General features: G+C 39.4%; 1 protein-coding gene across 5 annotated transcripts in view; it reads right to left on the bottom strand.

The window, feature by feature from the left end:
• PRDM5 (PR/SET domain 5) overlaps positions 1-25,004 on the bottom strand; it is a 208,600-nt gene that overhangs the window by 22,229 nt on the left and 161,367 nt on the right. Inside the window, exon 15 of one of the 5 annotated variants that reach the window (XR_002741797.2) lies at positions 7,099-7,192. The exons of the other annotated variants lie outside the window; for them this stretch is intronic. The gene's annotated coding sequence lies outside the window, so the exon portion shown is untranslated. The remainder of the gene's footprint in view (positions 1-7,098; positions 7,193-25,004) is intronic. 5 annotated transcript variants of the gene reach the window in all.

Below are 25,004 nucleotides of genomic sequence, written 5' to 3'. Positions count from 1 at the left end.
GGCCTAGTAAACAATGCACCTAAAAATTATAACTCTTAGGGAAGCTTACAGAAAGCTAGGAGAATATTTAAAGCAGGTTTCTACATAACACATCCGTAATTGGTTTTGCATTGTGGCTAACGGAAAACACACTTTCTAAAAACTAGAAAAATGAATTGCACAATTCACATATAGAAAACTAAAAATAAGCACAGTAAACAGAATATAATTCTTTTATTAAACTGTTGTATACAAACTTTAAATAGAAACAAGAAGGCACTCCGTCCCTTTTTAATCCACTCTTGAAGCCCAAAGAATGATGTGTGTAAATGAAATGGCTAGAATAAAGTCTGGTCACTTGCAGAGAGGGGATAGAAGAGGTTTTCTCGTATAAAGCGAGCAAAGAATTATCCGAACCAGCTCAAAAACCTTGTTTCCCGGGGGCTACATAGGTGACTGGGACCGGGACTCATCTGGAATGGTGAGGCAAACTGACCTGACTACACTTTTCCCTTATATTCTCCCAGTCTCTAACCTATGGATTGCATTCCTGCCTGCACTGAATCACCAAGGGAATCTGTTTTTAAAAATGTCAATACCTGGGCTCCATTCTAAGAGAGCCTGATTTAGCTGGTCTGGGTGTGGCCAGGCACTGGCATTTTTTAAAGCTCGCAAGGTGCTTCTAATGTGCAACCCAGAAGTGAGAACTTCTAACCTGGTCCATCATCTTCTCGAGTAATAACTGTACTACTACTAATAAATATAACAACAGCAACAATAACTTTTTTTTTGAGAGAGAGAGAGTGAGAGAGAGAGAGTGAGTGGGGGACATGGGCAGAGGAAGAGAGAGAGACTCTCAAGCAGGCTCCATGTTCAGTGGGGAGCCCAAAGTAGGGCTGGATCCCACGACCCTGGGATCATGAGCTTTGCCAAAATCAAGAGTCACACACTCAACCAACTAAGCCACTCAGGTGCCACATAACTTCTATTTCTCCTCCTCTTCCTATGATTCTCTCCTACCAAGGCACTATTATGCGTGTTAACAGAATGTCTAGTTCATGTTGGCTGGTAAAGTGCTAGAAACTTTTAAGGATTTTTTTTTTCCATTTCATTGTTAATTTGGAATGGTTATTCTCTCTTGCAGGTGAAGCTGTATTAGTTTTAAAACATGACCAAGGTTACACCATAGGGTAGAGAGGACACAACTCAAAATACGGCACACTTACTTCACAGCCAGTGTCTGTAGTGACCTTGTGTTGTGGCTTCCTAACCACCCGAACCCCTTCCGCCTGGTCAAACACAGTGGAAGAGGAGACTACCTGGTCCAGCCAAGAGACAGACTGTTGATTAGGCTAAGATGCCTGCACACGGAATCACCTGGCAGCTTCAAAAAATGCTGATGCCTGTGACCCAACCCCCAGAGAGTGTGATTTCATTGCTCTGGGGTGAGGCCTGAGATTTGGCATTTTTAAAAGACTGTAGGTGATTCTAACATGGACACACATTTGAGAACCACTGGGCTAAGCCAATCATGGCAATTCCACTTCCTTTTCAGTGATGGGCTTAGATGTCACATGTCACATGACTGTGGTTATTAAGCAGAGTAAGGTCTGTGGGGAATTCTGAGAAAGGCTTTTCCTGACTGTCAAGGCCGACATGTACAGAGGTGATGCCTGGGTTGCTGCAGGCAGCATGTGAGGAGTTGTGGTAGCATGTGAGGAGTTGACCGAGCAAAGCAAGAGAGATGAGAGGAACCACTCAGAAGAGCCACTGAAGACCTTGTGGAGCCATTGCATTGACCAACCAGGAGACATCCCTACCTCTGAATTCTTGTTATGTGACTTAATGAATATCTTTATCATTTAAGGTCCTTTCAGGGGGGCTTCTGATTACTAAGGAATGGAAGTATTCTACTGTCTTTACCTTCCCAATCATCGCACCATATTCCACCGACCCTATGCTAGTGACAGAGAATACTTCTAGCAGATTGAAGCATAATGCTACAACAATAAGTCAAAAACTCAAAGTCAGTGGCTGGCTATTAAAAATGACGAGGTACATAACATCCCAGTCTAAGAGCCTCAGCTCTAAAAATGGAGTGAGTGTTCTTTTGGACAGCAGCATTTTTCTTATACATATGAAGAAAGTTAGAAAGGAGCTGAAAATAGGGGCGCCTGGGTGGTTCAGTCGGTTAAGCGTCTGACTTCGGCTCAGGTCATGATCTCATGGGTTCGAGTCCCACCTCAGGGTCTGTACTGACAGCTCAGAGCCTGCAGCCTGCTTCAGATTCTGTGTCTCCCTCTCTGTCTGCCCCTCCCCCACTCATGCTCTGTCTCTGACTCTCTCAAAAATAAACATTAAAAAAAGTTTTTTAAATAAAAGAAAGGAGCTGAAAATATATTTGCTGATAAGAATTCTGAGAACAATGTGAGAGTTGTGCATTGTAAAGAATGTTCTTTGTAATCTTTGAAAGAAAAGGAATGCTGGTTAAGTGAAAGTGCGTTATTATTTAAATTATCAAAAGGGAAACTACTTCTTTGCCTGCATAATGACAAATTGTTTAGATTTTTTTCCTCAAAAATCTTACAAAAGAAGACTAATCGTATAAAGAGGACATTTTTTCATAATAAGGAAAAAGTGATTCTCACCAACTTACAAGATTATAAATCAAACTTTGAAACAGAAATTCAAATTGTAACAAAAATATGAGGAAATATAAGGGGAAAAAGTAGAAGGGAGTAGAAGGAAAATAAATATGATAAAAAATATAAAGGATATATGGAAAAGATAAATGTATGTATACATATATACATAAAGATAGATATAGATACAGATATAGATAGTGTCAAAAATATTGAGTTTCACTTAACAATCAGAAATGAGGCCAATCATGGAAACAAACTGTTGGAGCTGTGAGAACACAGAACACTAATGTGACTGACTTATTCTTTTGTCACATACTGTCTTCAACATTTCTGTTTGTTGTATACTAAAAATTTGCTAATGAAAATCAAAGTAGGTCTTGTAAGTTTAAAGCAGCCTCAATTTTTGTGCATGTTCTAAGTTGTTTTATCTACCTAAGGAATATTTCTGCAAAAATTAGTCTCAAGACACGGTAATGCACCACCAAAAACAAACTTAGGAAGAAAAATATTAACTACTTCCTCTAAAAAGGTACTTTTCTATATGTGAATTAGTCAAGCTTACTTATCAGTTAATTTCAACGTTTCAAGTTCTATTTACAAGTGATCTGACAGCAGTCAAGATAATCCCCGTGATTAGACGATGGCGTAATTAAGGGTAAATTCATCAGCAAAAGTCTCCATTGTGTATTGAGCCAGACACCTTGCGGAAGACATGAGGTTTGAGACATGGTCCTTATCCTCAAGAAGAATCCAACGAATTTGAAAAAAAAGACAGGGTAGATGGAGTAGATGGAGTTGAGATTTACTTGTCCATCAACCTTCAGTTTGTGTGGCTACACAATATGAAATACAATATGCAGCAAATACCAATATCCCTGTCAATTTAGGGGTCATAATACAGTGGCACACATTACAAAGAATAATATGAAATGAGAGCACAATGCATTTAAGAAGCAGATTCAATCAATCCACAGAGAACTGATTTAATTCAACTTGCCTACTTCCAAAAATAACAAGCATGCTTTCTGACATATGTGATGGTGGCAAGTGTAATCCATCTTTGAATAAAACTATAAGGTTTATTCAGAGGTCTGTAGGAGAAAGGAATTATGTAAATGCAAAGCCTTAGAAAAGGGATATCTAATTCTGAAGAAATAACATACTTATCCCATTACATAACTTTGAAAATAATAAGCAGAAAGGTGCTATCACACATGCAACTAATTCGCCCATGGCCAACAGAGCATTCATTTTAGCCAAGTTCATGTCAACAAGTGAAACACAACCATCAAGGCACAGGCAGAAGTCAGAGGAAATCATATCATCAATATAAATTACATCTCTGACTCAACACACTCCACAGATGGCAACAAGCTAGTAGCATAGACCTGCCCCCTTCAAACCTCAAAAATGCTGAAAAAAACAGCCTGTCTATTTGCACAGGTGAGGATTCCACAGTTGTCCTGGAAGAGACCTTGCTAGATTTGAATGCGCTCAAGTCATACAATGTTTTCACAAAAAGTTAGCTTAAAAATTGAAGGAAAGAAGGAAAGAAAGAAAGAAAGGAAGGAAGGAAGGAAGGAAGGAAGGAAGGAAGGAAGGAAGGAAGGAAGGAAAAGAAAGAAAGAAAGAAAGAAAGAAAGAAAGAAAGAAAGAAAGAAAGAAAGAAAGAAAGAAAGAAAGAAAAGGAAGGAAGGAAGAAAGAGAGAGAGAGAGAAAGAAAGAAAGAAAGAAAGAAAGAAAGAAAGAAAGAAAGAGGAAGAAAGAAAGAAAGAAAGAAAGAAAGAAAGAAAGAAAGAAAGAAAGAAAGAAAGAAAGAAAGAAAGAAAGGGAAAAGAACACAACAGCATTATTGGAATAAGTGAGAAAAGTTTTGTTTTCCAAATTTGAATATCCATAAACATTTTTACCCCAAAAGCAACAGCAGAACATTATTTTTATTCATAAAGTTAGCATCTTCACTCTTTACCCTTTTCATCTGAACTGTTTTGTTCTGCAAGTAAATTTGAGCTCAATCTTCTTTTGCAAATGGGTGAGTTTTTGTGAAAACTTTTTGTAATCTCTGGTGGCACTACACAGCAGGCTGATAAATGCTTCCTACCATCTGCAAAATACCATTCCTCCACCCAAAATAAAATGACCTACTGTCATCAGCAGCAATCAGTAACAAATCAGATTTCGCCTTTTCTTTTTCTTTTTACATAATGGTGACTTCATTCACTAGCTTCTGATTGTTTGGGGTTCAGTATGTTCCTTGAGAAGAGACTTCTCATTAATTTATTTTAAGAACTATGACTAGTATGACCAACTGTCCCCATTTACCCGAGACTAGCCCAGTTTCAGGCCTTAAAGTCCCACATCCCAGGAATCTCCTCACTGTGGGCAAAGAGCAAGGTGATGCCAAGTTGGTGTCTATGTTAAACAGGCCACTTGAATTGGGGAATACCAGCCTGTTGTAATGTCCCATTTACACACCATCTAGGGAACTACAGGCATCATCCGTATAAAGTCACTCAGCTGTCACCTGATAGCACAATATGCTAAACACAAGGCCTGCCTATACTACTCCTTGCCCTCTCTCCCGCTCTCTCACTCTAGGTACAAACAGAGTCTTCTGCCTCCCTAGAAGGATGGACTCAGCTCCTCAGGACAAGCAGTGACTGTCACTGCTGAGAAGAGCAGCTTCCTGTCCCTGCTGGCATTAAGTTAAGATGCTGGAGGATGAAGGACGAAGGATGAAGAATGGCTGAGCGGTAAGAAGAGTAATACTTCAGGGTGAAGTGCCAAGGTTTTGCTTGGGCCAAGCAAAATGCTTTTTGACTCAAAAAGGTGATTATTGTTTGTTGTTTTGCTTAAAGGAAGAACATTTGCAGAGAGCTACTTATGAGCTATCAGAGCGACTCAGAAATCATTCAACTCATTCTCTCCAAATACATTAAGTAAAAGAAAAGACTTTGAATTGAGGGAATTTCCTTGTGGTTCCTATTTTCCAAGACACAGCAAGTCTAATAGAATTGCAGATCTCAATTCTGAACCATTTCTTTGCATACTGGGATGATCTTATTTAATGTTTTCCTTCTTCACATTTGTTCCTCGATTTACATGTACCATCCCTTCAGAGTATGCTAACACGTTGGAAAAGAATTGCTAGTGCAATCTCTTAGAGATTTGTTTTCTCTTTTTACACCTGCAGGGGCAATAGTTTTTCTCCTAGTAGCCAGATATTCTCCAAATCAAATCAATGTAAGTAATACATTTGGTGGAAGATTCAGCTAACAGAATTCTTACTCTGCACACCAAGGAACGAAGCCACAATGAGGCCCAAATGCTCAGAGAGAGTTCAGTGAGTGTACTTCTTTCCTATCAAATAAAGTACAGAACTAATCTCCAAGGACCGCTGTCCAGACAGGGGGGGGAAGAGCACACATTGGTCATCTCAAGACACAAAACCGAGGGTGTGGATGGGTGACAAGGCGGGTCTCTGGGGCTGTAAGCTCAGTATTGCATGAAAAGGAACAGACATTTGGCATGCGGCAGCCGTAGCACCCGCAACAGCTCTTAACAGGACAGATGTTGGAGAACTCACTCATGTCCTGCCAATGGGGAAATATAAACAGAATTTAATATTTTAAAAATTCAAAATTTAGCCATTGAGTCATATATTACTTGGTGATAAACTGTCCCGCATGTTAAAGACTATATTGTAGATGGAATGTCATTTTTTTGGCAACTGCTTGGTATACTGCTTACATGTCTAGAAACACATGTTAATTTTTGTTCCTTCACTTCTGTTGCCTCTACCAAGCCAAATATATATAATAGACTGAAAGCAGTCGTGTACATCACATTCTGGCAAAATGTTGATTTTAACTTATACTGGAAGAATGAACCAACTACATTCATTCACTGAATAGGAGTTGCTGAAATGGCAAGCCACATACATAAGGGAGGTGTATGTATATATTTACATACATGATATGTACACATATAGACACGGTGGATGTGATAATGACAAAGGCTTGAGTTTAACAGAATTAATTCAAATTAATTCAGTGTAACACATATTGAGACCAGTCCTAGGAAAGCCACCAGAACTGTCCCTACTGATGTGCTGAGGTTTGGCACTGGGATCCAGCCGGTATCTGGCACAAATGCTCTGGGATGTTTGAGACCTGGAACAAGCCCAGGCTTTAGGGCTTTAGGGCTTTAGGGCTTTAGGGCTTTAGGCCTGGGCAGCTAGGCAGTCAGGGAATCTCAAGGGTAGACCTAAAGCTGCTCAAGGAGATTTTCAAGTGTCTGTCACTTTTTACTAAAGCGGAAAGCACTTTACACTCTGAAAGCACCACTGAAGAACTCAGACCATCCGTTTTCTGCCATGATAAGAATTAGTCCTTGGATGAGTGGCTTCTGTCACTCACAGCTTTACCCTAGCCCAACCACTAACCCTGGAGTGAGGGGCTTCAGGTATGATTACTAGCCTCCTGCGTCTGTTGCCCATTTCTTCTTCCTCATGATTTCCAGAACACCAAATCTCAATTCAGTAATCTGCCCTAGGCATCTGTTACAATCTAGCAACAAAAAATCACAAGCAATCAGCACCATCATAATCACTGTAAAGCACAGCGTTACGAAGCAAAGAAAAACTTTAGAAAAACAAGGTATGTGTTTGATAGGTCTTTAAAGTACAAAAAAAAATTTAAAAATAAAGTACAAATAAATAACATTTCATGACTAAAATTCATTGAGAAACTGCTGTCAATTTTGGTTCCTATTATTTCTATCCTATTATTTCTATCTTGATCATATAATGATATAGGAAACTAAGTTGAAAAAAATACCAAATATATTTATATTGTATATGTGTATTTTTAAAGTTACAAAGTCTATATTTTTGTATATTTATAAAATTATAAACACTAGATATACATTTATATACTTATTTTACATATATTTGTTACAAATAAATTATAACTTATACAGTTATATATTCTGATTCTGACTCCATGCAATGATAACTTCAGAGAACACTTAGTTACACTAGTACTATTCAAATATTCCTAAAAATAAAAAGACCTGGGGTGCCTGGGTGTTTCAGTCAGTTAAGCATCTGACTCTTGGTTTTGGCTCAGGTCATGATCTCATGGGTTTGTGAGATCGAGTCCCACGCTGGGCTTTGTGCTGACAGTGCTTGGGAGACTGCTTGGGATTCTCTCTCTTTCCCTCTCTCTCTCTCTGCCCCTCTGCCATGAGCACTCTCTCTCAAAATAAAGAAACTTAAAAAAAGAGACCAATTGGTTTGTTCTTTAATTGAATTCTGTTTTTGTTTTGTAAGCACATGCTATCATATAACTTGCTATACTCATTTCTTTTGTAGAAACTCTTATCTTTCACTTTCTCAACAACAATACCCAGCCCACATGAGTATTCTGCCTTGTGTGGCATTTGACCGATGGCATTAAACTTTTAATATTCATACTTAAATACTCTCTGGAAAGAACTAAAGTCATAAGAAAGGATAATAGCTGCATTACAGATTTCCTACAATGAGTAGACAAACTATTAAATAGAGAATATATGCAACAAATATGATTTCACTGGAAAATACCCAAGTCTGTGACCCCCAAAAAGATAATTTACAATTGAGAACTGAAGTTGAGATGAGAACTGAAGGAAAATTGGATTTTATAAGCAGCAGGAATATAAGTTTAAATATTCTTCAGGGGCAGTGGGACAAAAGCCTCCCTAGCAGCTACGACTCTAGGACCCCAGAAGGAGGCAATCTTCTCTCCACTGAATCACGACTGATACAGGGCATAAGGATTTAGTCTTAAGCACTGAGTGAAGAGAGAGTCAGAGCCTTAATGTTTCTCAGGGAGAGCAGATTTTTGGGTCAGTCAAATTGTAATGATATTCATGTTCTTAGAACCACTAACTGCCTCATATATTATAGTGAAAAATAAAGAAACCAAAGAATAAAGCCTCTTTTATGGAGAAAAAAAAGGTATATCCATAACTATAATTTAAACTGAAACCAAAATAAATGACCTTGATCCTATAGGCCCTTTGCTTCCTTCATGAATTTAAGAATACATTTCACTCTAATATCTAGAGTTACTGAAATCAAAGCATTTAAAAAACATTCATGACCTCCTTAAGATGAAGGCAGTATGGCTAAGAGGCCCAATAGGTCCCTCAAAACCATTATTGACTCAATCTGACTACTGGGCTTGATATCAACTTTCTGTGTGGCCTACTAGGAGTCATTACTGGCCTAGATGCATCTTTCTGGAAAAATATTATACCTAAAATAGCCTAAAATATTATACCTAAAATAGATCTTCAAAGATTTGAAAGGTTCTTACATTGAAAATGCTGTTTTAATTTCCAATAATGCAGAGAAACTGCAAATGAGGAATTTACATAAAGTATGAGGACTAAATATCACCACATTGGAATTGCACTTATTAAAATGGATTACAAGGGACATGAAATAGCCCTCCTTGATGGTTTTCAAAATATTAATAATATTTTACCAAAAATAGCTTAAAAAGTGCAAGTGAAGGGAAAATGCCTGTAGAGGTCATACTGGTACTGTTGAATAATTTTTGATGAGGGGTGTCTTTGTGACAGCCATCTTGGGACATTCTCCAGCCAGACACTTTATAGCATGAATACTGGAGACCCTGAAATGTGGGACGGGGGAGTGCAGTGGATTTGAAAGGTACTATAGCAGCAACAAGTTGTTTTTGAACTGAATAAAAAATCAGCACCAGTTTTCTTAGAGTATTTGTAAAAGACTGGTTCATATAATATGGAAGGTAAACCTTTAAAACATCTCGATGACTATATAGTCATAATAAAGAATAAAGACTGTAGTGATAAAGATATCTAATTTCCAATCTCTGTGCTGCCCACTAGTCGTATGACTGGACAAGCTACTTAACCTCTCTAAACCTTACTTCTCTCATTTGTAACATGAGATTTTACCTCTATGTCATAAGATTTTGCTTATCATAATGCTTGGCCTATCATAATAATAATTCAATAAGGGTATTTTATATATTATATTCACTTGCTTTCTTCCATGTATTATCAAAATATGCACATAAATAATGTAATTCAAAATTGAAAAAGACACACAAATTATTAAAATATAATTGGGGTGATTTTATGAAGAAAGGGAATTATGTATGAGCCTCAATATAGCATTGTTCTTGAAATCCATTAATGGAACCTTCATATAAATAGATAGTCCTTTATTTCAAGATTCCTATGATACTTTAGTAATTAAAGTCCCTGAATAGAATGCAAGATGAATATAAAATCCTGTTTCAGAGAGCAAATAGTATGGAAAAATGTATTACTTTTCTAAGAATAATGTTCCCATTTCTTTTAAAAATTAATTGTATATTGCCTATCTTAAAAACAAAGAAAAATTCTCTTTATACATTTCACACAGCATGTACTTTTCTTTAAATCCTGAAGTATATTATTAAGGTCTAAAGATAATACAGTGGTAGCGAAGCAGCAATCATCATTTAGCTTAAATGCTAAATATTTATAGAGTTTTATTTTAGCTAAATCTGAAAACTGCTGAACATAGACTCTTTGTGGATACAGCACGTTCAGGTTCTGACACCACTCTGCCCCATCTCTTACAGGAACGGGTTCAACTGGATACAGCAACCCCAAGACAGTACATCAAGTTTCCACTGATACCATGGGAAATGAAAAGACAGTTGTGTCCTAAATTTTGTCCTCACAGTAGTAATAGTAATAGCTACAGCCTTAGCAATTGAGGTATAATTTCATTAGTCTTAACCCGAAAGACAGTTTTTGTAATATAAAAAAAAATGATATAAAAGATGTAAAAAATGTTAGTTTAGGGTATAGAATTGCTTGGAATGAACACTTGTCTTTACATCACACTTTTGCATTTCTAAGCAGAAAGCACCTAGGATCCTTGCTTATCTTCTTCCTTCATTCCCTCGCTGGGAAACAAAAGTCTGTGTTGACTCATTACTACCCACAGCATCAATCAATCATATCTTCTTGTCCCAGCACAGAAATCTCCATGTGGTCTTGTGGAACTTGCCTCGTCCCCCACCTTATGCTGCAGTTCTCTCCAACACACACTGCGGGCTCTACCCAACTCACAAAGCTTCTTGCCAACTCACAAAGCACAACTTCATAACTTGGCACACAGTGCTCAGTTGATTTGGCATGCCCTGCCCCCAATTCTGCTCTTTTCCCTAGAAAGCTCATACCTATGCTTTCTGACCCAATTCAAACTTCTTCAGTGAACTCTACCTGGTCTCCCTCAGGTAAAGTTAGCTGCTAGATTTTCCACGTTCCAATGTTCCTGTCACACACTGATCCTCTCTCTGAAACAGTATGAGTTTTATTAACGTAAGTTGTCTGTCTCCCCTCTGGGTATGCAGAAAACTCCTGATGGCTGAGAACAAGTCTTAGAAATTGTGTCCTTTCAACATCAATGAAGATCTATTTAGGAAGTCCATTTTTACAGAAAAGATATATAAATACCAGTAGGCTTATGTATGACATTATAAGACATAAAATTATATTGCTGAATGATTGAATGAACAAATGAAATAAGTTCTAAGGAAAAGAACAGAGAAAAGGAAAACTGTAATATACAACTGAAAAGAATGAATGAATATAGTATAAATAATGCCATCAGTAAAATATGTCCGTGGCAAAAGTGGCTGAGAAGCCTGGATAGAAAGTGATGCCTGGGACGCTTAGATGGTTCAGTTAGTGAAGCGTCCGACTTCAGTCCAACTTCAGCTCAGGTCATGATCTTGTGGTTCATGAGTTCCAGCCCTCCATTGGGCTCTGTGCTGACAGCTTAGAGCCTGGAGCTTGCTTCAGATTCTGTCTCCCTCTCTCTCTGCCCCCCCTCCCCTCTTTCTCTCTCTCTCAAAAATAAATATTTAAAAAAAACACAAAAAACAGAAAGTGACACCTGACCAGGGGCTTTAAGAAGACCTAAGATCTCCTCAGGGAAAAGTTAGAGTGGGGAGAAGATAAAAAGAGGCCAGAACACAAGGATTATTTTATTTGTACCATCAAGAAATACTGAAGCAGATGAATAAAAACACAGTGAATTTGGGAGAAAGACCCATGGTCCAGACTGGCCAAAGCCCAGGATGTATCTGTGTTCTCGAGAAGAGAAGGGCTGGACGGGGGGTGGCAAGTGGTATGACCAGTAGGACACAGGGCACCTCTGGCTACACTATCTGGGCGTCAGTGAGAGCCACCCTGGGGTTGCTTCTGTTTATTTTGTTTTCTTTAGTGACTGAGACACATGATAAAATCTGAGTCATAAGTATTACTGTGGCAGTCATACATGGGATAGAGTATACCAGTGTTTCTTTTTAAAAAATTAACGTTTATTTATTTTTGAGAGACAGAGTGCGAGCAGGAGGGAGGCAGAGAGAGAGGAAAACACAGAATCTGAAGCAGGCTCTAGGCTCTGAGCTGTCAGCACAGAGCCCCCACACGGGACTCGAACTAATGAACTGTGAGATCATGACCTCAGTCAAAGCTGGACGCCTAACTGACTGAGCCACTCAGGTGCCCCAAGACCAGTGTTTCTTAAATTGTTTTGTAGAATGCTAGTCCCAGGGAGATGTAGTAGAACATATACACACACGTCTCCACTCATTCACTCACTCACTCACTCACTCACTCACTCACTCACTCACTAACTCTGCTCAAATTACCATGGCAAACGCTAGGTCAAACAAACTATAAGAGATGTCTTTACTGCTGGACTTTTCAGAACCTGTAATATGCTTGTGGAGATCACACAATTCCGAGGAAGACTGCACATATGGTTTTTCTACGTAATACTACAAATTCCTCTCCTTTGGCTTTGATGCCACCTCTTTTCTCTGGGTTCTCCTTCAGCTTCTTTGACTGCTTTTCCTCAGTTTTCTTTTGGAGGATGTTCTGCTACTCAATCATTTTCTCTTCATTCCATGGAGACTTCATGAATGAGCTTTCTACTCCCTCAGACTAAACTCCCAAGTTTTTCCTGACACCTTCTCTGCCTGCACTCTTCTCCTATAGTGAGGCAGGTGCCCCTCCTATGTGGGTTCACAGCACCCTTGGGATACTTCTATCATGGTCCCTGCCATGCTCTGATTATCTCCTCCAGATGCTCCATTCAGAATCTTTAAAGACTAGAACTTTTCCTTAACTCTTCCTTGAATACACAGCACATAAGACAGACGCTAACTCAGCAAAAGTTAGCTGGCCAACTGAAACTAAACACATGCTTTCCTAAGTCTTAAAAAGTTGCAATTAGAAACACACCACATTGGTCAAAAAAAGTTTCTTTAATCAGGAGTTCTCTATATATGCAACAAATATTTAAAGTCATTGGTAAGCAAAGTTAAATAGAAACTGTCACAGAAACCTCTATGATAAATTCTTTTGTTTTTAATGTTGAGGGCTTTATGTGAGATGATCAAGAAAAGCCATATGTCATCCCCAGTATTCGCAACTTAGGACACAGGGATCCGATTTTATTCCCATCATTCAGGATAACAGTAATATCAATCAGTTAACCAAATACTTCATAAGTAATCCCTTCAAATGAAAATCTATCTGAATTTTACATTACTCATAAGCTCAAACCTTCTCCAATACCTCAGTTAAAATATCCCAGCTGTGGGAATAGTCCGACTGAAGGTTACGGGACAGATACAAAAAAGTCACTTGCATGATATCTGTCTCATGTACCCTATTGGGGCAGGAAAGAGTTGCTCATTTAAATGCTGAAAAGAGCTCTCCTGTCAGGTCTGGAAGGAGGATGGGAAATATGGCCTTTTGATTTTAGGCACAGATACCTTATTCCTTGCTGTAGAGCAGTGGGAAAAAGAAGGGAGACCAAATGGATACTAGGAAAAAGGCTCTAGGAAAGGATTTACTGTTTCTCCAGGGATGGTGAGCCTAGGAGTATTTTCCTGAAATGTTACCTTATCCCTACCCAAAGCTCCCAGGACAGAATAATCAAAACTTATTGGCAAGCTCAGTTGAGTCTGAGGTATCACTGAATCAGAGAACAAAGAAATCTCTAAGATTTAAGAACAAAGTAATTTGATAATTAGAGTGGGGCTGGTTCTGGCCACTAAGCATCTAGAAACAAAGTATTTAGCAGTGTCTGACAAAGCCAAAATTCTGAGACTACTGACCTTTCAATGTTGAGGGCGTCTCAACTGCCCGCATCATCTGTCCTCTACTTACTCTGTAAGCCTTCTTTCTATCATTATTATTTATTATTATACCCTCTGTATGCTCCAGGAGCCACCACATAAAATTACCTGAAACTCCCAGGCACCTTGTACTAGAGATTCAACCATGTATCCCTAGTACCTAGCACAACTCTGGCACAAGGTATGCATAAAAAAACATTTGCAGAAGAAATAAGTTCTCCTATATCCTGGAATCTAAGAGAGACAACGTTTACATCCATGGTCACAACCTCAATTCCTTGGAACAGTGATATATCTGTGTAAATTGATTTCCCATTATTAACAAAGTACTAAACTTTGCAAACAATCTACAACCTTTTCTACAAATGAGATGGGTTTTAATGCTTTCCCTAATAACATTAGATGAGAGCATAATTGTTCTCATTCATCTCCATCCCAATGCTGTCTCAAATGAGCAACAAGCAGCGGGAGATAAGGCTGAAGCTTGAAGAATTTTACATGGTCTATGCTGTAGCCCAAGGTGCATGGCCCACCTGAACTTCATCTGTCAGGACAGCTAAACAGAGCAGTATGGCTCCATCAGAGGACCACAGACTTCTAGCTTCCCTCTTTCTTCCCTCTGAGAACAAAGTCTTTAGAGACCGATAATAAGAAAGGCCCAAGGGGGCAGTGAGGTATATGTCAACATGGTACATTAAGCACAGAGCAACAGGGGGATAATCACCTATTGTTGCCTACAGAGAAAGAACTGCCTCCCATTCACTGTAACCTAGGGAAACACAGACATGCAGATGTTAACAGGAGACACCAACATTACAAAGAAGTACCACTGTGACACAGGAGAGCGTCATGACAAAGGCACTTCAGGACTTGGCTTGGGATCCAGCACTTCCCCACTCCATCACTTTGCGCCCTTGTTATTTTTTATGACTTAAAATAATGTCCTTATTGTTCACCTTTCCTAATAGACACGAGGCAGGGCCTGTAACACTATGGTTTCTGGCACATAGTGGGCACATAACAGATATCTGCTAAATGCACATGCTCTTGTCTTCTCATACCTTTTGAGTATGAGAAGGAATTGTTGATTAAGCAAGAATTACACTTATTATCATAACCAGACTCCAAACTCACTGAGGGTGAGGATAATGTCTGATCTGTTTATTGCTGTATTCTCAGTTTGTAGCACGCTGTACTCCTTAAACAAATGTTTGTTTCAAGAAATGAAGAATGAGTGAATTCATATACCTTATCTAGCTATATATTTGTTGGTAAATTTGAAATAGTTCACTTCTGATATAATTTTACTTCATTCATTCAAATCAGTGGTCTGATAACCACTAGGAGCCAGGCACACAGATGCTGAGAAAAAGGAGCTGTAATATTTCTGTCCACACGGAAGTCAAGGTCTAAATAAGAGAAAGATATAAACAAATTGTAACAGTAAGTTTGTTAAATTCAAAAAGAGAGGTTTGTGTATTTCAAACAGCTTCAATCCGAAAGTGTCCTAATCAGGAGGAAAGTCCTAACCAAGGAACATCCCAACTAACCTGTCTTTTCATGGTCATTACATTTGAGCAGAGACCACCCATAATTGTGTTTGCCAGACCACCATGCCCAAAGGCAAGAATTACACACCAGAGGCCCCCAAACAGGTAGCATTCCTGATCTAAATACTGCCAGAAAACCCAGTTTCAGACTCTTTGGTTGTCATTTAACTTTCTAAAAATTACTGAAAAGAAAATGTTATGATGGTGATGAGCCTGTTCACTTCAACCATCCCAATATCACACCAATTATAAAGCCTACTATTTAAAATTTTTTTGTTTATTTTTGAGAACAGAGAGACAGAGCATGAACGGGGGAGGGTCAGAGAGAGAGGGAGACACAGAATCCGAAGCAGGCTCCAGGCTCTGAGCTGTCAGCACAGAGCCCAACGCGGGGCTTGAACTCATGGACCATGAGATCATGACCTGAGCCAAAGTCAGACGCTTAACCAACTGAGCCACCCAGGCAACCCTACAGGCTACTATTTAAAAGAAAGCCCTTCGTTTAGCCAATTTATACAATTTTTAGTATTACATAAGCAGATGTGCCATTAGACTTTGAATTCATGAATTAAGTTGTATATAAGTATCATGAGAGCCTTTAAAGTTCACACATTTCTGGGTCTCTCAAATCCTTTTTAGAACAGCAAATGCCTTTATAAACAATTGTCTGTACTATTTGTTAAACTACATATGTATTATTTATTTATTTATTTATTTATTTATTTTTATATATTTTTATTTTTAATTTTTTTAAATTTACATTCAAATTAGCCTATAGTACAACAATGATTTCAGGAGTAGATTCCTTAGTGCCTCTTACCCATTCAGGCCATCCCCCTCCCACAACCCCTCTTGTAACCCTCAGTTTGTTCTCCATATTTATGAGTCTCTTCTGTTTTGTCCCCCTCCCTGTTTTTGTATTAGTTTTGTTTCCCTTCCCTTGTGTTCATCTGTTTTGTCTCTTAAAGTCCTCATATGAGTGAAGTCATATGATATTTGTCTTTCTCTGACTGACTAATCTCGCTTAGCATAATACCCTCCAGTTCCATCCACATAGTTGCAAGTGGCAAGATTTCATTCCTTTTGATTGCCGAGTAATACTCCATTGTGTATATATACCACATCTTCTTTATCCATTCATCCATCAATGGACATTTGGGCTCTTTCAATACTTTGGCTATTGTTGATAGGGCTGCTATAAACATGGGGGTACATGTGTCCCTTCGAAACAGCACACCTGTATCCCTTGGATAAATGCCTAGTAGTGCAATTGCTGGGTCGTAGGGTAGTCCTATTTTTAGTTTTTTGAGGAACCTCCATACTGTCTTCCAGAGTGGCTGCACCAGATTGCATTCTCAACATATGTATTTTTTAAAGTTTATTTATTTTGAGAGAGACAGAGACGGTGCAAGTGGGGGAGGGGAAGAGAGAAAGAGGAAGGGAGAGAATCCCAAGCAGGCTCCATGCCCAGCACAGAGGCTGACACAGGGCTCTAATTCACGAAACTCTGAGATCGTGACCCGAGCTGAAACCAAGAGTCTGTCACTTAACCTCTACTGAGCCACCCAGGTGCCCCTAAACTATATTTTTAAAATCATATTTTCCAGGGGGCACCTGGGTGGCTCAGTAGATTGAGCATCTGACTTCAGCTCAGGTCATGATCTCATGGTTGATCTCATCATGATCTCTGGAGCCTGCTTTGGATTCTGTGTCTACCTATCTCTCTGCCCCTCCCCTACTCACTCTTTTTCTCTCAAAAATGAATAAACGTTAAAAAATTTTTTTAATTATATTTTCCCAATTACAAAATATAGCTTCATTGCTAATGATATCACGATCCAATAGCTAATTCTGTTAAGGAACATACTGTAAGTGCTTACTTTAGTACTTTGTCCAGAAATGTCAACCACTTTAAAATGCATAAGTGTATCATAAAATTAAAATCATACGTATTCAGCATTGGACAATATTTACCACTTGTTCTATTTACCTACCACAGTGTAATAAGCCATCTCTAAACCTAGTGACCTAAAATAAGTAGTTATTTGTGGACTGGATCTGTGGATTCAATGTGTACTGACATAGTTGTGTGGGCTGGGTTTGTGGGCTGAATGGGGACTGACATGGTTTGTGGGCTGTTAACAGAGACATCAGTTCTCTCTCTCAGTCTCTCCTATAATTGCAGGAGATGGTTGCAGCCATGTGAAGGTTCAAATAGACTAGGTGTCCAAAATGGCTTACTCTTATGACTGGCAGTTCGTGTTGACTGTTGTGTGGAGTGCCTATCTCCAAATGATGTGTGATCTTCCCAGCATGGGTCCAAGAGACACAAACAAAAGCTACAAAGTTTCTTATGACCTAGCCTCTGAGCTTCTAGAATATTACCTCCGCTGTATTCTATTATTGATTGGTCAAGCAAGTCACTGTAGCCAGGCCAGATTCAAAGGAAGGGAGACTCTACTTGTGGATGTAAAGAGCAGCATGTGCATACAAGAAGGGAAAAAACTAATGGCAGCCATATTGAAAACATTACGACACCAATATTCTAACTAACACGTTAACATTTTAGATGAATGATTCTAGGTTTGTTCGTTTTGTTCCAAAATATCAAGTTAGGCATGGAAATACTCAATGATAATGTAAGTACTATTAAAAAAATTCTGCAGAAAAATCACACTTCATGCCTGGGACCAGTTCAATCCATCACATCAATGTAACTCTACCCTTATAACCCTAAATACAGTGAAAGAGAATTTAACTCCACAAAACACTTTTGTCCATTTTCCTATAGGATAATTTACCTATCCAATACATTTGTCAAAAGTATGAAATCCAATTTATTTTACGTTTTTGTCTCTTACTCTCAAATCCTAAGGAAATTCAGGGAACCAATCATCATGTTCTAGAATGCCTGAACCATAAGTCCTATTTTAAAATTAGGAACATCATTTGATATGCCAGAAAAGTATTCCTAACCAGAGAACTGAAAACTTTCTTTGCTAATAATTTTAAGAATGCTGACTAACTCATAAGCGTAGTTGCACAGAGGATTAAAAAAGGAGGCACTCGGCCAAATGGGTTGATGACCATCAAAAATAATTTTCACAGAAAAGAAAAAGAGAAAAAGAAAGGGAGAAAATGTTGCTGTCAGTCCCTGAAAGGGAAGTTATTTTTCAAATGGTCTGATTTTCCCTTTTACAAGGGGAAAATCTACCTTATTGTGATAGAATAAGAATGTTTAATTTCATGAAGGTGTATTTTCTGAGCCAAATAAAATATAATAGTCTCAAAGCCATTTATCTTAAATGATTTGCAAGGCATATAAAATTCCAAGAAATATGTGTAGAAACAATAAAAGATTTACTAATTCCAAAACCAAATTAAAGATGTTTTCAAATAGTGGCAATGAGCCATACCCTTTAGTCCCCATAAGCACAAAAGCTGGTGAGATTTCGAAAAATAAAAAATAAAAGCAAATTACAATGTTTTCTCTAAAGCCATAATAAAGTTTTTTTTTAATTTTTTTTTCAACGTTTATGTATTTTTTGGGACAGAGAGAGACAGAGCATGAACGGGGTAGGGGCAGAGAGAGAGGGAGACACAGAATCGGGAACAGGCTCCAGGCTCCAAGCCATCAGCCCAGAGCCTGACGCGGGGCTCGAACTCACGGACTGCGTGATTGTGACCTGGCTGAAGTCGGACGCTTAACCGACTGTGCCACCCAGGCGCCCCAGCCATAATAAAGTTTTAAAATGTTATTAAATTTATTTTTAATCTCTTTCTCTTTTCTAGATATAAAACTACTCTAGGGATGCCTGGGTGGCTCAGTCGGTTAACCATCTGACTTTTGGTTTCGGCTCAGGTCATGATTTCATGGTTGCGTGAGTTTGAGCCTGGCATCAGTCCCCTCACTGACAGCGCAGAGCCTGCTTGGGATTCTCTCTCTCCCTCTCTCTTTGGCCCTCCCCTGTTCACATGGCCTCGGTCTCTCTAAAATAAATAAATAAATAAATAAATAAATAAATAAATAAATAAATAAACAAACAAACTACTTTAAATCTCTAAATCTACTAGCTACTCTTCCTGTCTCCATGTGGAACATCACTATATTCTGAAGTGCCCCTTCTAAGCATCCCAGGTTCATCTGGGACTCCTCCCTATTCTTCATCACCTACAGGTAGGACGTGTCTAAACCGTTTCAATACCATTTCAAAGGTGTCTTTCACCTATGTTCCTACTTTCAAGTCCAATGGCCACCCAGTGTGAGCTCCCTGTCTAGCACAGCTGACTCCAGCATGCCTCCTGACTGGGTCTCCCTGCCTCCAGTACTGCCTCCTTTCATTCACCTTTGAGTGTATCTTCAGAGCAGCCTTTTCAATAGAGAGCTGATCATGTCACCCCTACTCAAAATAAAACACATCACACAAAACAACATGCTTCCAGGATTCCTACCAAATCAGTCCCGGCCTGTTGCCACTGCAGCCAGACTTCAACATGCATCCTCAGACTTAGTCATGGCAGACAGGCCACCTTACAGGATCCTTAGCTACTATCTCTCTCACTCTGCCCCTGAGGTTACATCTGCCTAGCATTTCCTCCTCCATAATTCTCAAAGCTCAACTGAAATACCACCCTCTCTCTCTCTGGCATTTCCTGGAATGAGTTTACCCACCCCCTTCCTGATTCAGCAGATTTGCTTCTGCATCTGTCTCTAGGTTTTTTGTGAATGCCTCATAATGTGTTCATGAGGACTGCAAGCCGACTCTTGCCCTTAAAAGACCCCTTTCTGTTCTCAACCAAGGCTACAAAAATCCTATACAATGTTCCTGTAGCTGGGGAAATTCTTCTTGCCTCTTCCTCCTCTTAGCATCCACTTCTCACTCCTCCTCTTCACCCGTAATGAATTAACTCTTCTTTTTCCTTCAACATCAAGCTTACACTGCATCCACATGATGCACCAGCTGGGTGCTCTGGTGATATTTTTATATAGTTTTCAAATTGCTACATTGGTATTCCATCCCCAAAGCCTCCAGATAAATTCAGCAGTGCCTGATGCCCAGGGACTCAGAGACATCCCACTCCAGTCTGGCCTTAGAGACCCAGGGTCTCACGGCATGGTGGCAAAAGAAAGTGCAAAGTGCATGAGTTTGCTAAACCCACCAAAAAACCTGAACTACCGGAGGATCTGGGATAGGAAGATTCATGAAGAAAATTAACAAAATATAAACAACATAAAAGACTTGCTGTTACTTTTAACCACTAGCAATTACTTGCATCTTCATATTTGTAAAAACTAATCTGGCTATTCCCACAAACAAGGCTATAGAGACAGCTGTGATCTTGAAAGTTATGTAAGCTAATTGGGTTTCTAAGTGGTGTTCAAAAGGCAGACTTTCTGGAATAACTTTCTGATTTGTCCAGGTGCTTTCTGTGTTGAACATCACAAATGATGAAGTAAGATGTGAAACTTTCAGTAGTAAATAATTATAAAAATAATTCCTTTTGAACCTAATGTTGACAAAATGGATATTTATGAGAATGTGCCCTATCTCAGTGAGTGTTTTGGCTCTATGTGTCTAAGACAATAAAAACCCAAAGTCCATAACTGCAGATGATTTTTGTTCCTAAGTGTACTGTACTAACTTGCACTTGAGACATTACACATAAAGATATCTACCTCAGATACAGTTTAGGGTGGTCAAGAAGACCTTTTAGAAAAAGGACTATAGCATAAGGAGGGGAGAGGTCTGCCAGTGTGCCTAGAGCATCTCTAAGCCTAAAACCCCTGGGAAAATGAATACTTCCTTTTGAGCTTGTTTCAATAAGCCTTGGTTTGAAGCCCTCCCACGCCCACACGAAAGAAGTCTTGCTCCCCACAAGAGGTGGTCTCCTCCAACACCCAAGCAGAGAAGAAAGTCCATGAACGGTAGGAGAGAAGGGAGATAAGGAGACATACTTGGACAAGTGATGAGAAATGACTCCCAATGCACTGCCCTGTGGGAGGCCTGCCAAGCCCTTGCCCCGAGGCAGACTGACCTCTCCATAGCCTGGGAAACAGAACTACTTTGTACAAACCTAACACAGTGGTCTATGCCACATGAGCCTGTAAATAGGGATGCTTCCCTAACTATATGGAGGTGTTAACTAGTCAGGGAGTGTAAGATTTTCTGCTTTTATCAGCTTCCAGGCAGATAATTAATCTAGAGATATTACTTACAAGAAGTTATCCCAACAAACCCAGACAGCTATGATAAATTATTGCTTTTAAAACGTGAAAAAACACAAAGAACATCACTCCCACCCTAACAAGAAAAATAAAAAGAGCTGGATAATCTACATCATTGTTTTGAACCCAAGGTCATGGGACATTTTGTGAGCTTAGGTCACCAGACAAGCAGGTGAACTAAATGCCACAGAAGTGGAAGATAAGAACTGCTTCCCCTTTGTCTCAGCACAGAGGAAGTGACAGCTGTCACCTAAGTGAGTAGGAAGAAAACAAGTACAATGTTAAAGCGTTCTTAAAGGCCCATTGTGTGTTCTGGGGATAGCTCAGATTAGAATCATGGGGACCCAAGTACCTTAGAAGTCCACACCAATCACAGCTTCTTTTCCATTGGCTCCACCATGTGCTCGTGAGAAAGATTAGGGGCAGGCCAGGACTTATCTGTGTTCTGGTCCTTGCATGATTACAAGGTGGTGATGGGCCACCGCCAGGGAATAAGCACACCACCACCATGGCCACAGTCCCTTCTGATGCAGGAAACAAATGCCTCTTCTCTGCTATGTTTTGTATCTTATCTCTGTCAGGAGGCAAAGACATCTGCTGCTGGGGCTGAGGCAGGAAACCCCGGTACACCCTGGTCTCAGGAAAGGGCTCTGTCTCTGGGGAAGAACGGAACCTTGCCCACACCCTGCACCCTGCACTGACTTAAAGGGGAGGTACTCTTGGACTTGCTTTTGCCCAAGGTCCGCAATGAGGTGCACAAGAGGTCTGCTGCTGTCGGAAGAGGAGCAGAAACCTCACTTATGCCCCAAACTCTCCACTGACACGAGGCCAAGTTCAGCCACCAGACCTTCAAGACCTGTGCTGTAAAAAATAATTTTCTGCAATGACAGAATTATTTTATAGCTCTGCTGTTCAATAGAGTAGCCACAAGCCACATGTCCTATTAATCACCTTTAATTTTAATTAAACTACAATTAATTGTAGTTACAATTAATTGCAATTACATTTTATTTTGTTTTTTATTTTAGAAACAGAGAGAGAGTGAGAGTGAGTGAGCATCAGTTGGGGAGGGGCAGAGGGAGAGAGAGAATCTTAAGCAGGCTCCACACTCAGTGCAGAGCCCGAAATGGGGCTCAATCCCACAACCCTGGAATCATGACCTGAGCCAAAATCAAGAGTTGGATGCTCCACTGACTGATCCACCCAGGTGTCTCTACAATTACATTTTAAATAGCCAATGTAGCTAGTGCCCAGGTCACTGCAGCTCTAGACCTGAACTAAGGCAGAAGCAGAAGTTGCCCACCACTCAGTAAGAGCAGGAATGCTGAGAAAGCTCTATCTCAGAAGCTCAGGTACATAGCACCTGCCTCATCCTAAAGCTAGAGCAAGAGAGGCAAGAGTCCTCTGCCCCACTCACGTCTCATGCTAGGTAACAAGCACCAGCGGATTACAACAAGTAGAGGTGCAAAGGCGGAGAGGAAGAGAGGGAGAGACAGGGAGAGAAGGTGACCTCTTCTGTGGCAAAGGCATACGGGGTCTGTCAGCAGAGTAGAATTACTGCAGAAAATGCCTGACCATCCAGACCATCCACTAAGAACATTGAAACAGCAGCCCACCATGGGAGGAGCTTAAAAGCTATGGTAACTATAGCAACAAGAGACCCAAAATTAGTTCAACTCTTGACTAGATTAGCTCAATCCCTCACATTAATGATCTGTCTGAAAAAGAGGTGTGCCTATTCCCAGGTATAAATAATATTTACATTGGTCTCTACTATTCTTTTACACACAGTAATAGGCACTGAATCAAAATTTTGTGTGACACACAAAAAGCAACCCCCCTAAACCCATTATCAACAGACAGAATAGGCAACACAACAAGATTGAAAGATGGTCCAGATGGTGAACTGATCAGATAATTTAAAATAACTATAATTAATATTTTAAGAATCCAGTGAAAAGGTGGACAACATGTACAAACAAATGGGCAACTTTAACAGAGACATGGAAATGACTTTTTAAAAGCCAAATGGAAATATTAGAAGTGAAAAACATGATATCAAAGATTAACTCCTTTGGGGCACCTCGGTTAAGCTTCTGACTTTGGCTCAGGTCATGATCTCATGGTTCGCGGGTTCGAGCCCTGCACTGGGCTCTGTGCTGACAGCTCAGAGCCTGGAGTCTGCTTAAGATTCTGTGTCTCCCTCTCTTTGCCCCTCTCCCGCTCATGCTCTGTCTCTCTCTGTCTCTCAAAAAGAAATAAACATTAAAAAGTAAACAAAAGATGAACTCCTTCAATAGGCAGACTGGGGACAACAGAGGAAAGATTCAGTGGAACTGAAAATATCTGAACGGAAAATAGAAACACAAAGACAAGAAGAAAAACACTGTGATCTGTGATCAAAAAGCAAAAAGCAAACCTAGCAAAACAAAAACAGAAGAGAACTACCAAGAGCTATGGGACAACATCAAACAATCTAACATATATACTTGACATCCCTTAAGAAAAAGAAAGAAAGGGACCAAAGAAATAATAATAATAAAAAAATAGCTGAGAATTTTTCCAAAATGTAACTATTAATAACAAATACAGATATAAGCAGGATGGATACATCTAGCACAACAGAGTGTAAGTGCTGAAAATCAAAAATAAGGAGAATATACAATATATTGGAGGAAATGGATAAAAAGAAATCAAAAAAGGAAATTAAGTCTTGGACTTAAGCTGTGGCCTCTCCGTAAGAGACCAATGAGTGTTTAGCCTTTTAGTAAAATGTGGATTGTAGCAAAGCTGTCTCCCACACTTGCAGCCCTTACTGGACCATATAAACAATACTCGAGTGAAAGGATTTTGTGTTCCTTCACGAAGGCATCCATGCAGTAACCACAGAATATAAATCTGAGGATGTAGGCATGGCATGGCATTTTGTGCAGACTTACCAAAACTTCTCAAAGACGTAGCTTGCTGAATAATATAGTTTTTGTTGTAGCGGAATTAAAATTATCTTTTGAAATAAGTCAAAAATGCCCGGAATTAGAGCTATCTGAATACCAAACGTAATGGGAGTACAAAACTGAAACTGAAACGTGTTATGGACCAAATGTAATGATATCATCTTTGCATTTGTTCCTATAAAACCCCAATAAGACTGGGAAAATAAAAACTTGCACAGCTTGCTCCTCTACAACTGTTTTTAAAAGTATTTTTTGGTTTTTGATATTAATTAGATTGACTCAGCAGATAATCTTAGCTTTTGGTAAGTTGTGCTAATATGCAGAGGATATCTGTATCTATTTAATGCTTAGGAAATACAATTTCAAAACTAAAGCTGCCTGTTATAAAACACAAATAATGCATGAAA

This window comes from Felis catus, chromosome B1 (assembly GCF_018350175.1).
Source record: "Felis catus isolate Fca126 chromosome B1, F.catus_Fca126_mat1.0, whole genome shotgun sequence".
NCBI lineage: Eukaryota > Metazoa > Chordata > Mammalia > Carnivora > Felidae > Felis > Felis catus.
This window is presented reverse-complemented; position numbering and strand designations above follow the sequence as displayed.